This window comes from Arachis stenosperma, chromosome 6, assembly GCF_014773155.1.
Source record: "Arachis stenosperma cultivar V10309 chromosome 6, arast.V10309.gnm1.PFL2, whole genome shotgun sequence".
Taxonomy (NCBI): domain Eukaryota; kingdom Viridiplantae; phylum Streptophyta; class Magnoliopsida; order Fabales; family Fabaceae; genus Arachis; species Arachis stenosperma.
The window spans coordinates 67,359,595-67,372,459 of NC_080382.1; the positions used below are offsets into that span (position 1 = coordinate 67,359,595).

General features: G+C 39.4%; 2 non-coding genes across 2 annotated transcripts; both read right to left on the bottom strand.

Annotated features, from left to right (window-relative positions):
* Positions 1–2,453: 2,453 nt before the first annotated feature.
* On the bottom strand, positions 2,454–2,561 carry LOC130937059 (small nucleolar RNA R71). The gene has a single exon (XR_009068295.1). It is a non-coding gene; the product is annotated as a small nucleolar RNA R71 (small nucleolar RNA).
* A 6,823-nt stretch (positions 2,562–9,384) lies between these two features.
* On the bottom strand, positions 9,385–9,488 carry LOC130937491 (small nucleolar RNA R71). Its single transcript, XR_009068710.1, has one exon. It is a non-coding gene; the product is annotated as a small nucleolar RNA R71 (small nucleolar RNA).
* Between the last annotated feature and the right edge of the window lie 3,377 nt (positions 9,489–12,865).

Sequence of the window (12,865 nt, forward strand, 5' to 3'; positions counted from 1 at the left end):
GAGTGCGTTGAACATTTTCACTGAGAGGACGGGACTGTAGCCACTGACAACGGTGATGCCCAATATACAGCTTGCCATGGAAAGGAGTAAGAAGGATTAGATGAAGACAATAGGAAAGCAGAAAGACGGAAGGGACAAAGCATCTCCATACGCTTATCTGAAATTCTCACCAATGAATTGCATAAGTATCTCTATCTTTATTTTATATTATATTCATATATCATCCACAACTATTTGAGTCTGCCTGACTGAGATTTACAAGATGACCATAGCTTGCTTCATACCAACAATCTCTGTGGGATCGACCCTTACTCGCGTAAGGTTTATTACTTGGACGACCCAGTGCACTTGCTGGTTAGTTGTGCGAAGTTGTGATAAAGAGTTGAGATCGCAATTGAGCGTACCATGTTGATGGCGCCATTAATGATCACAATTTCGTGCACCAAGTTTTTGGCACCGTTGCCGGGGATTGTTTGAGTTTGGACAACTGACGGTTCATCTTGTTGCTTAGATTAGGTATTTTTCTTCAGAGTTCTTAAGAATGAATTCTAGTGTTTCAAGGTGATGTTCCTATCATCACCAAAGCTGATTGATTCTTATCAATTTAGCTCTTGAATGTAATGTCCTGCTGAAGCTTGGCTAGCCATGTCTAATTTCTTTAGACTGAAGCTTTAGACTAACATTGCATGATTCCTGGAATTTCCATTAAGAATTTTGATATCTTTTTTTTTCACTTAATTTTCGAAAAAATCCAAAAAAATTACAAAATCATAAAATCCAAAAATATTTCTTGTTTGAGTCTAGTGTCTCATTTTTAGTTTGGTGTCAATTGCATGTTTCTAATTCTTCTTGCATTCATTCATGTGTCTTAAGTGATCTTCAAGATGTTCTTGATGATTTCCTTGCTCTGATCTTTAAATTCTCTTGTCTTGAGTATTTCTGTGTTTGTCATATGCATTCTCATTTTGTTAGTGTCAGTAGTATACAAACTGCTAAGCTTGGTGTCTTGCATGCATTGTTATTTGATTTTAGTTGCATTTTGATTATTCCTCATCATTAAAAATCCAAAAAAATTTTTTAATATGTGTCTTTTCAAGTCAATAATACAAAGAATTGAAGATTCAGAACATACAGCAGAGGAATTATACAGAAAAGGCTGGGCGTTCAAAACGCCCAGTGAAGAAGGAAAACTGGCGTTTAAACGCCAGCCAGGGTGCCTGGTTGGGCGTTTAACGCCCAAAAGGGTAGTGTTTTGGGCGTTAAACGCCAGAATGGATACCATTCTGGGCGTTTAACGCCAGGATGGCACAAGAGGGAAGATTTTGTTTTTAATGCAAATTTTTTTCAAGTTTCCAAAATTTTTCAAAATCAAATCTTTTTCAAATCATATCTTTTCAATCATATGTTTTCAAAATCAATTTCTTTCCATTTTCAAAAATACTTGCTATCAATTAATGATTTGATTCAACATCTCAGAATATGTTGCCTTTTCTGTTGAGAAAGGTTTAATGTCTGAATCATATCTTTCTTGTTAGCCAAGTCATTAGTTTTCAAAATCAAATCTTTTCAAAATAGTTTTCAATCATATCTTTTTGATTTCTAATCTCAAAATCTTTTTCAAAAATCACTTAATTTCTTTTTCCACTCTTAAGTTTTCGAAAATCAATTAGTATTTTTTCAAAATGTTTTTAGAATCTTTACTTAATTTTCGAAAATTTCTTCCCCTCTTCTCACATCCTTCTATTTATGGACTAACACTCCTCCTCAATGAACAATTCGAACTCCATCTATTTTGATAAGTTCGAATTCTTCTACCCCCTCCTTCTATTTTCCTTTTCCTCTGACACCTCAAGGAATCTCTATACTATGACATAGAGGATTCCATAACTCCTTGTTCTCTTCTCTTTCATATGAGCAGGAGCAAAGATAAAAGCATTCTTGTTGAGGCTGACCCTAAACCTGAAAGGACCTTGAAGCGAAAGCTAAGAGAAGCTAAGGCACAACTCTCTGTAGAGGACCTAACAAAAATCTTCAAAGAAGAAGAACCCATGGCAGCCGAAAATAACAACAATGCCAACAATGCAAGGAAGGTGCTGGGTGACTTTACTGCACCTACTCCCGACTTCTACGGGAGAAGCATCTCTATCCCTGCCATTGGAGCAAACAACTTTGAGCTTAAGCCTCAATTAGTTTCTCTAATGCAACAGAATTGCAAGTTCCATGGACTTCCATTGGAAGATCCTCATCAGTTTTTAGCTCAGTTCTTGCAAATCTGTGACACTCTCAAGACTAATGGGGTTGACCCTGAGGTCTATAGACTTATGCTATTCCCTTTTGCTGTAAGAGACAGAGCTAGAATATGGTTGGACTCACAGCCTAAAGAAAGCATGAACTCTTGGGAAAAGCTAGTCAATGCCTTCTTGGCAAAGTTCTTTCCACCTCAAAAATTGAGTAAGCTTAGAGTGGAAGTCTAAAACTTCAGACAGAAGGAAGGTGAATCCCTCTATGAAGCTTGGGAAAGATACAAACAATTGATCAGAAAGTGTCCCTCTGATATGCTTTCTGAATGGAGCATCATAGGTATCTTCTATGATGGTCTGTCTGAACTGTCCAAAATGTCACTGGACAGCTCTGCTGGAGGATCTCTTCATCTGAAGAAGACGCCTGCAGAAGCTCAAGAACTCATTGAAATGGTTGCAAATAACCAATTCATGTACACTTCTGAAAGGAATCCTGTGAACAATGGGACAAATCAGAAGAAAGGAGTTCTTGAGATTGATACTCTAAATGGCATATTGGCTCAGAATAAAATATTGACTCAGCAAGTCAATATGATTTCTCAAAGTCTGTCTGGAATGCAAGTTGCACCAGGCAGTACTAAGGACGCTTCATCTGAAGAAGAAGCTTATGATCTTGAGAACCCTTCAATAGAAGAGGTGAATTACATGGGAGAACCCTATGGAAACACCTATAATTCTTCATGGAGAAATCATCCAAATCTCTCATGGAAGGATCAACAGAGACCTCAATAAGGTTTCAACAACAATAATGGTGGAAGAAACAGGTTTAGCAATGGCAAGCCTTTTCCATCATCTTCTCAGCAACAGACAGAGAATTCTAAGCAGAGCCACTCTGACTTAGCAACCATGGTCTCTGATCTAATCAAAACCATTCAAAGTTTCATGACTGAAACAAGGTCCTCCATTAGAAACTTGGAGGCACAAGTGGGACAGCTGAGCAAGAAAATTACTGAACTCCCTCCTAGTACTCTTCCAAGCAATATAGAAGAGAATCCAAAAGGAGAATGCAAGGCCATCAACATGTCCGAAATTGGAGAGGAGGAAGAGGCAGTGAACGCCACTGAGGAAGACCTCAATGGACGTCCACTGGCCTCCAATGAGTTCCCTAATGAGGAACCATGGGAATCTGAGGCTCACACTGAGACCATAGAGATTCCATTGGATTTACTTTTGCCATTCATGAGCTCTGATGAGTATTCTTCCTCTGAAGAGGATGAAGATGTCACTGAAGAGCAAGTTGCTAAATACCTTGGAGCAATCATGAAGCTAAATGACAAGTTATTTGGTAATGAGACTTGGGAGGATGAACCCCCTTTGCTCACCAAAGAACTGGATGACTTGTCTAGGCAGAAATTACCTCAAAAGAGACAGGACCCTAGGAAGTTCTCAATACCTTGTACCATAGGCACCATGACCTTTAAGAAGGCTCTGTGTGACTTAAGGTCAAGTATAAACCTAATGCCTCTCTCTGTAATGGAGAAGCTAGGGATATTTGAGGTGCAAGCTGCAAGAATCTCAATAGAGATAGCAGACAACTCAAGAAAACAAGCTTATGGACTTGTAGAGGATGTTCTGGTGAAGGTTGAAGACCATTACATCCCTGCTGATTTCATAGTCCTAGAGACTGGGAAGTGCATGGATGAATTCATCATCCTTGGCAGACCCTTCCTTGCCACAGCAAAGGCTGTGATTGATGTTGACAGAGGAGAATTGATCATTCAAGTGAATGAAGAATCCTTTGTGTTTAAGGCTCAAGGATATCCCTCTGTTACCATGGAGAGGAAGCATGAAGAGCTTCTCTCAAAACAGAGTCAAACAGAGACCCCACAGTCAAACTCTAAGTTTGGTGTTGGGGGGCCACAACCAACTTCTAAGTTTGGTGTTGAACCCCCACATTAAAACTCTAAGTTTGGTGTTGGGAGGTTCCAACATTGCTCTGAATATCTATAAGGCTCCATGAGAGCCCACTATCAAGCTACTGACATTAAAGAAGCGCTTGTTGGGAGGCAATCCAATGTTATATTTATCTATTTTCCTTTGTTATTTTATGTTTTTTGTAGGTTGATGATCATGAGAAGTCACAAAATCAATTGAAAAAGCAAAAACAGAATGAAAAACAGAAAGAAAAACAGCACACCCTGGAGGAAGATCTTGCTGGCATTTAAACGCCAGTAAGGGCAGCAAATGGGCGTTTAACGCCCAGTCTGGCACCATTCTGGGCGTTTAACGCCAGAAAGGGGCACCAGACTGGCGTTAAACGCCAGGAAAGGGCAAGAAGCTGGCGTTAAATGCCAGAAATGGGCACCAGCCCGGCGTTTAACGCCAAAATTGGCATAAAGAGCATTTTTGCTCGCCACTTGGTGCAGGGATGAATTTTCCTTGACACCTCAGGATCTGTGGACCCCATAGGATCCCCACCTACCCCACCACCCTTTCTCTTCTTCTTCACCCATTCACCAATCACCTCAACCACTCTTCCCCAAAAACCCCTCACCTATCAAATCCCACTATTCTCTTCACCACTCACATCCATCCTTCATAAAACCTCACCTACCTCACCATTCAAATTCAAACCACTTTCCCTCCCAAACCCACCCATTCATAACCGAACCATACCCCTCTCTCCACCCCTATATAAACCCATCTTCACTCCTTCATTTTCACACAACCTAAACACTACTTCTCCCCCTTTGGCCGAACCACAAAGCCATCTCCATCTCCTCTATTTCTTCTTTTTCTACTCTCTTCTTCCTTCTTTTGCTCGAGGACGAGCAAACCTAAAGTTTGGTGTGGTAAAAGCATTGCTTTTTGTTTTTCCATAACCATTTATGGCATCCAAGGCCAGAGAAACCTCTAGAAAGAGGAAAGGGAAGGCAAAAGCTTCCACCTCTGAGTCATGGGAGATGGAGAGATTCATCTCAAGGGTGCATCAAGACCACTTCTATGAAGTTGTGGCCATGAAGAAGGTGATCCCCGAGGTCCCTTTCAAACTCAAAAAGAGTGAATATCCGGAGATCGGACATGAGATCTGAAGAAGAGGTTGGAAAGTTCTTACCAACCCCATTCAACAAGTCGGAGTCGTAATGATTCAAGAGTTCTATGCCAATGCATGGATCACCAAGAACCATGATCAAAGTGTGAACCCGAACCCAAAGAATTGGCTTACAATGGTTCGGGGGAAATACTTAGATTTTAGTCCGGAAAATGTAAGGTTGGCATTTAACTTGCCCATGATGCAAGGAGATGAACACCCCTACACTAGAAGGGTCAACTTTGATCAAAGGTTGGACCAAGTCCTCATAGACATTTGTGAAGAGGGCGCTTGATGATCGGATAATTTATACGCTTTTTGGCATTATTTTTAGGTAGTTTTTAGTAAGTTCAAGCTACTTTTAGGGATGTTTTCATTAGTTTTTATGTTAAATTCACATTTCTGGACTTTACTATGAGTTTATGTGTTTTTCTATGATTTCAGGTAATTTCTGGTTGAAATTGAGGGACTTGAGCAAAACTCTGAAAAAGGCTGACAAAAGGACTGCTGATGCTGTTAGAATCTGACCTCCCTGCACTCGAAATAGATTCACTGGCGCTACTAAACTCCAAATGGCGCGCTCTTAACGGCGTTGGAAAGTAGACATCCAGAGCTTTCCAGCAATATATAATAGTCCATACTTTATTCGGGAATTGACGACGTAAAGTGGCGCTCAATGCCAAGTACATGCTGCTATCTGGAGTTAAACGCCAGAAACACGTCACGACCCGGAGTTGAACGCCAGAAACACGCTATAACTCGGCGTTCAACTCCAATAAAAGCCTCAGCTCGTGGACAAGCTCAGCCCAAACATACACCAAGTGGGCCCCGGAAGTGGATTTATGCATCAATTACTTACTTCTGTAAACCCTAGTAGCTAGTCTAGTATATATAGGACATTTAACTATTGTATTAGACATCTTTTGACCATTCGGTCTTTTGATCACCTTCATGGGGGCTGGCCATTTGGCCATGCCTGAACCTTTCACTTATGTATTTTCAACGGTGGAGTTTCTACACACCATAGATTAAGGGTGTGGAGCTCTGCTGTACCTCAAGTTTCAATACAATTACTATTATTTTCTATTCAATTCTATTTTATTCTTATTCCAAGATATACGTTGCACTTCAACTTGATGAATGTGATGATCTGTGACACTCATCATCATTCTCACCTATGAACGTGCATGACTGACAACCACTTCCGTTCTACTCTAGGCCGGGCGCATATCTCTTAGATTCTCCAACAGAATCTTCGTGGTATAAGCTAGATAGATGGCGGCGTTCATGGGGATCCGAAAAGTCTAGCCTTGTCTGTGGTATTCCGAGTAGGATTCCGGGAATCCGGAAAGTCTAACCTTGTCTGTGGTATTCCGAGTAGGATTCTGGTATTGAATGACTGTGACGAGCTTCAAACTCCTGAAGGCTGGGCGTTAGTGACAGACGCAAAAGAATCAAGGGATTCTACTCCAACCTGATTGAGAACCGACAGATGATTAGCCGTGCTGTGACAGAGCATAAGACCATTTTCACTGAGAGGATGGGATGTAGCCATTGACAACGGTGATGCCCTACATACAGCTTGCCATGGAAAGGAGTAAGAAGGATTGGATGAATGTAATAAGAAAGTAGAGATTCGAGAGGAGCACAGCATCTCCATATGCCTATCTGAAATTCCCACCATGGAATTATATGAGTAACTATTTACTATTTTATTTTCTGTTTATTATTTATTTTCGAACTTATCATAAACCATTTAATCTGCCTAACTGAGATTTACAAGGTGACCATAGCTTGCTTCATACCAACAATCTCTGTGGGATCGACCCTTACTCACGTAAGGTATTACTTGGATGACCCAGTACACTTGCTGGTTAAGTTGAACGGAGTTGTGATCACACGTACCATTACCAGGGATTATTAAGATCCCAATTCATCATACCATGATCTCTTTGGGGTATTTTTGATAGATCCAATATTTAAATTTCATACAAATACAAAGAGACCAACTTTGAGGATCACAATTTCGTCCACCAAGTTTTTGGCGCCGTTGCCGGGGATTGTTCGAGTATGGACAACTGACGGTTCATCTTGTTGCTCAGATTAGGTAATTTTCTTTTCAAAAACTTTTTCAAAATTTTTCTTTTTCGTTTTTCCAAACTTTATTTTCGAAAAAAATTAATAAAAATAAAAAAATCAAAAAAATCACAAAAATAAAAAAATATTTTATGTTTCTTGTTTGAGTTTTGAGTCAATTTTTAAGTTTGATGTCAATTGCATGCTTTAAAAATTTTTTCTTGTATTTTTCAAAAATTCCATGCATTCATAGTGTTCTTCATGATCTTCAAGTTGTTCTTGACAAGTCTTCTTGTTTGATCTTGATGATTTCTTGTTTTGTGTTGTTTGTTGTTTTTCATATGCATTTTTCGTTTGTTAGAGTGCATGCATTAAAGATTTCAAAGTTTGGTGTCTTGCATGTTTTCTTTGCATAAAAAATTTTTCAAAAATATGTTCTTGATGTTCATCATGATCTTCAAAGTGTTCTTGGTGTTCATCTTGACATTCATAGTGTACTTGCATGCATTAAGTGTTTTGATCCAAAATTTTCATGTTTTGGGTCATATTTGTGTTTTTCTCTCTCATCATTAAAAATTCAAAAATAAAAAATATCTTTTCCTTAATTTTCTCAAAATTTCGAAAATTTGAGTTGACAAAGTCAAAAACTTTTAAAATTGGTTGTTTCTTATGAGTCAAGTCAAATTTTCAATTTTAAAAATCTTATTTTTTCAAAATTTTTTCAAAATCTTTTTCTTATCTTTATATCATATTTTCGAAATTACACTAACAATTAATGTGATTGATTCAAAAATTTGAAGTTTGTTACTTTCTTGTTAAGAAAGATTCAATCTTTAAGTTCTAAACACATATCTTTTAGTTTCTTGTTAGTTAAGTAATTTTAAAAATTAAATCTTTTTGAAACATATCTTATCTTATCTTCTTATCTTATCTTTTTATCATATCTTTTTCAAAATTTTATCTTTTTCAAAATTTGATTTCAAAAATATCTTATCTAACTTATCTTCTTATCTTTTTTAAATTTGATTTTAAAATCTTTTTCAACTAACTATTTGACTTTTGGTTTGTTTCTTATCTTTTTCAAAACCACCTAACTACTTTTTCCTCTTTAATTTTCAAAAATATCTCATCTCTTTTTCAAAAATTCTTTTTATTTTAAATTTTAATTTTAATCTTATCTTATCTTTAATTTTCGAAATTACTAACACATTTTTTAAAAAATTATTTTCGAATTTCTCTCCCCCTCATCTCTTTCTATTTATTTTATTTATTTACTAACACTTCTCTTCATCTCTTATCACTTCCCCTATCCTTACTCTTTATACAGACTATTCATTCTTCTTCACTCTTTCCCCCCTTTTCTTCTTCTACTAATATAAAGGAATCTCTATACTGTGACATAGAGGATTCCTCTTCTTTTCTTGTTTTCTTCTCTTTCATATGAGCAGGAACAAGGACAAGAGCACTCTTGTTGAAGCTGATCTTGAACCTGAAAGGACTCTGAAGAGGAAACTAAGAGAAGCTAAACTACAACAATCTAAAGGTAACCTTTCAGAAATATTAGAACAAGAGAAGGAGATGGCAACCGAACCCAACAACAATAATGCAAGGAGAGTGCTTGGTGACTTCACAAAACCAACGTCCAAATTTGATGGAAGAAGCATCTCCATTCCTGCCATTGGAACCAACAATTTTGAGCTTAAGCCTCAACTAGTTGCTTTAATGCAACAGAACTGCAAGTTTTATGGATTTCCATCTGAAGATCCTTACCAGTTTTTAACTGAGTTCTTGCAGATTTGTGAGACTGTTAAGACGAATGGAGTAGATCCTGAAGTCTATAGGCTCATGCTTTTCCCTTTTGCTGTAAGAGACAGAGCTAGAATATGGTTGGACTCACAACCTAAAGATAGCCTGGACTCCTGAGATAAGCTGGTCACGGCTTTCTTGGATAAATTCTTTCCTCCTCAAAAGCTGAGCAAGCTTAGAGTGGATGTTCAGACCTTTAAACAAAAAGATGGTGAATCCCTCTATGAAGCTTGGGAAAGATACAAGCAGTTGACCAAAAGGTGTCCATCTGACATGTTTTCAGAATGGACCATATTAGATATATTCTATTATGGTCTATCTGAGTTTTCGAAAATGTCATTGGACCATTCTGCAGGTGGATCCATCTACCTAAAGAAAACACCTGAAAACCTTGCAATAGCAGAGGTAAATTACATGGGTGAACCTTATGGAAACACCTATAATTCATCATGGAGAAATCATCCAAATTTCTCATGGAAGGATCAACAAAAGCCTCAACAAGGCTTTAACAATGGTGGACGCAATAGGCTGAGCAATAGCAAGCCTTTTCCATCATCTTCTCAGCAACAGACAAAGAATTCTGAACAAAGCACTTCTAATTTAGCCAATCTAGTCTCTGATCTGTCAAAAGCCACTTTCAGTTTCATGAGTGAAACAAGATCCTCCATCAGAAATCTGGAGGCACAAGTGGGCCAGCTGAGTAAGAAAGTCATTGAAACTCCTCCCAGTATTATCCCAAGCAATATAGAAGAGAATCCAAAAGGAGAGTGCAAGGCCATTGATGTGATCAATATGGCCGAATGCACAAGGGAGGAGAAGGACGAAAATCCTAGTGAGGAAGACCTCTTGGGACGTCTCTCAAGCTAGAGGGAGTTTCCTATTAAGGATCCAAAGGAATCTGAGGCTCATATAGAGACCATAGAGATTCCATTAAATCTCCTTCTGCCATTCATGAGCTCTGAAGACTATTCTTCCTCTGAAGTGGATGAAGATGTGACTGGAGAGCAAGTTGCTCAATATTTAGGAGCTATCATGAAGCTGAATGCCAAGTTGTTTGGTAATGAGACTTGGGAAAGTGAACCTCCCTTGCTCATTGGTGAACTAGACACCTGGATTCAGAAATTTTTACCTCAAAAGAGACAAGATCCTGGCAAGTTCTTAATACCTTGCACCATAGCCACCATGACCTTTGAAAAAGCTCTATGTGATATGGGGTCAGGGATAAATCTTATGCCATTCTCTGTAATGGAGAAGCTGGGGATCATTGAGGTACAACCTGCCTTGTTCTCATTACAATTGGCAGACAAGTCATTGAGACAAGCTTATGGAATAGTAGAGGACGTGTTAGTAAAGGTTGAAGGCCTTTACATCCCTGTTGATTTCATAATCTTAGACACTGGGAAGGAAGAGGATGAGTGTATCATCCTTGGAAGACTTTTCCAAGCCACAGTAGGAGCTGTGATAGATGTCAACAGAGGTGAATTAGTCCTTCAATTGAATGGGGACTACCTTGTGTTTAAGGCACATGGCCATCCCTCTGTGACAAAAGAGAGTGAGCACAAAGAGCTTCTCTCAGTTCAGAGTCAAGAAGAGCCCCCACAGTCAAACTCTAAGTTTGGTGTTGGGAGGCCACAACCAAACACTAAGTTTGGTGTTAAGACCCCATATCCAAACTCTAAGTTTAGTGTTGGGACTATACAACATTGACCTGATCACCTTGTGGCTCCATGAGAGCCCACTGTCAAGCTATTGACATTAAAGAAGCGCTTGTTGGGAGGCAACCCAATTTTTATTTATCTAATTTTTATTTTATTGTTATTTTGTGTTTTATTAGGTACATGATCATGTGGAGTCACAAAAAAAATATAAAAATTAAAAACAGAATCAAAAACAGCAGAAGAAAAATCACACCCTGGAGGAAGGACAGACTGGCGTTCAACGCCAGTAAAGAGCATCTGGCTGGCGTTCAACGTCAGAACAGAGCATGAATCTGGCCCTGAACGCCAGAAACAAGCAACATTCTGGCGTTTGAACGCCAGGAATGTGCCTTGAGAAAAGCTGGCGCTGAACGCCAGTAACAAGCATGGAACTGGCGTTCAACGCCAGAAACATGCTACACATGGGCGTTGAACGCCCAGAACATGCTTCACATGGGCGTTGAACGCCCAGAACGTGCATCACCTCGGCGTTTAAACGCCAGAATGGTATGCAAGGGCATTTTACATGCCTATTTGGTGCAGGGATGTAATTCCTTGACACCTCAGGATCTGTGGACCCCACAGGATCACCTCAGGATCTGTGATCCCACAGGATCACCTCAGGATCTGTGGACCCCACAAGATCTCCACCTAACATATTCCCACCTTACCTCCTAATCCTATAACACTCTTTCCCATGTCACACTTCCCAACAACTTCAATCTCTGAATCTTTCCTCCCAATAAACACTCTTTCTCAAAACCCTTCACCAATCACCTCAATCTCTCTTCCCCATCACCTCTTCACCACTCACATCCATCCACTCTTCCCCATAAACCCCACCTACCTTCAAAATTCAAAAACACTTTTCCACCCAAACCCACCCTAAAATGGCCGAACCTATCCTCTCCCCTTTTCCTATATAAACCCCTCCATTCCACTTCATTTTCACACAACACAACCCCCTCTTCTATACCTTGGCCGAATACACATTCACCCTTCTCCTCCATATTTTCTTCTTCTTCTTCTTCTTTTCTTTCTTCTCTTGCTCGAGGGTGAGCAATATTTTAAGTTTGGTGTGGTAAAAGCATAAGCTTTTTGTTTTTCCATTACCATCAATGGCAGCTAAGGCCGGAGAATCCTCTAGAAAAGGAAAAGGGAAGACAAAATCTTCCACCTCCGAGTCATGGGAGATGGAAAGATTCATCTCCAAAAGCCATCAAGACCACTTCTATGATGTTGTGGCAAAGAAGAAGGTGATCCCTGAGGTCCCTTTCAAGCTCAAGAAAAATGAGTATCCGGAGATCCGACATGAGATCCGAAGGAGAGGTTGGGAAGTCCTAACCAACCCCATGCAACAAGTCGGCATTTTAATGGTTCAAGAGTTCTATGCCAATGCATGGATCACTAGGAACCATAATCAAAGTATGAACCCGAGCCCAAAGAATTATCTCACAATGGTTCAGGGGAAATACTTAGATTTTAGTCCGAAAAATGTGAGGTTGGCATTCCACTTGCCCATGATGCAAGGAGATGAACGCCCCTACACTAGAAGGGTCAACTTTAATCAAAGGTTAGACCAAGTCCTTATGGACATATGTGTGGAAGGAGCTCAATGGAAAAGAGACTCCAAAGGCAAGCCAGTTCAACTAAGAAGACTGGACCTCAAGCCTGTGGCTAGAGGATGGTTGGAGTTCATTCAACGCTCCATCATTCCCACTAGGGAGATTACCAGGGATTATTAAGATCCCAATTCATCATACCATGATCTCTTTGGGGTATTTTTGATAGAGCCAATATTTAAATTTCATAAAAATACAAAGAGACCAACTTTGAGGATCACAATTTCGTCCACCAGCGCTCAATAGAAGAGAGATTCAAGGAGGAAGCCGGTTCAACTGAGAAGGCATGACCTCAAGACCGTGGCTAGGGGATGGTTGGAGTTTATCCAACGC